Genomic DNA, 1549 nt, shown 5'->3' with positions numbered 1-1549 from the left:
TCAGTACGACTGAATGTACTAAGTATACGAGTGAGGTAGGCTAAATGCAAAGGGTTTTATATGCATGAACAACGCTGACTAATATGAACGTGAGAATACATACATACATACGTAACTGCAACTAAACTCGTGGTGATACTGACTACTGATTCTGAATACTGACAACATAAGTTTACTGATGCTGAGATACTGAATGACAGAGTTTACTGATATTGAGATACTGAATGATTGAGTTAACTGATATTGATATGGAATTCACTAATAAGCGAGGAACTGATACTGTATTACTAAATACTGGGAGACTGATACTATATTACTTATAAAGGAATGCTTGTTTCTGATAGTTCTGATTATGAAGAACTAATTTGATTGACCGTATATAACAATCCTAAAATTGAGCTCGTGATAACATGACTACTTAGTATGAATACTGATGACATGTATTTACTAATAACATATCATGAATAATAACTGGATTCTGATAACTGATATATCTGATAACATGAGTTCTGATAACTGATAGCATGAATGACTGTATCTGACAGTCCTAAATCTAATGGAACTAGATGAGTTCCGTATTGTATTTGAGTTGACTATATCTGACAGTCCTGATATCCTAAAGAACTATCTGAGTTCTTTTACTGAGACTGATACTGAAACTGTGGGAAGTAGTTATCTAACCAACATGTCCCAAATACGCTATAATAGCTAAGCTGGGGTCCAATCTCTGCCCTGATTGGAAGGGTGTCAATACCACGCTACTGATAAGGACAAACTGTGAGTGACCCTCATCTGGCAGGTACTCTAATGAGAACGGTGGAAACCCTCATCTGACAGGTTAAGCCACCTCATCTACCCTCAACTGACAGGTATTGATGTCTCAACCTATGCTGGCTACATAGTTCTGGAACACAAGGACTGCTTCTAAGAATCATACCCTCTACTGGCAGGTAAGTTCCCATCCATGGGTTTCCTCGATGCTGAATCCTACTCCCAACTAAATGACACTGAACTGATTATACTGAACTGATTTCCTAGTTCATACTAGAATTAACTGAACTGTTACTGATTGTTCTGTTTAACTGAACTGAACATGGACTGAGTTTATTGAGTTTCGATGACTAGCGGAACACTACTGAATTCTATTAACTGACTAAATGCTACTGAGTTTTGTTAGCTGACTGAAGTCTACTAAACATGGCTTGACTGAGAGTATTATGAAAACATGACATGACTCTAGGCACACAGCTATATTTTTTGGGTACGAATACCCCCAGGACTCGATGGAAGAAAACTGACATGACTTGACATACTAGAGTACTTGACCAACATTAATAATCCATAATATAACATCTACAGGGAATTCATAAATCATGTGGTTTTTATAACCTTTTCATATAGATAACATCATGGTCAATTCTAATATCATGACAAGCCAACAACATATTCATAGCACATTAATAGCATAGAAATCATCTTGATCAAGTAGACATGGCATAACTTAAGAGACATGGCAAAATCTTGGAGCATGAAGACTAGGTACTTGATC

Source organism: Capsicum annuum, chromosome 12, assembly GCF_002878395.1.
Source record: "Capsicum annuum cultivar UCD-10X-F1 chromosome 12, UCD10Xv1.1, whole genome shotgun sequence".
In the NCBI taxonomy this organism is placed as follows: domain Eukaryota; kingdom Viridiplantae; phylum Streptophyta; class Magnoliopsida; order Solanales; family Solanaceae; genus Capsicum; species Capsicum annuum.
The sequence above is the reverse complement of the archived record's forward strand: the minus strand, read 5'-3'. Positions refer to the sequence as shown.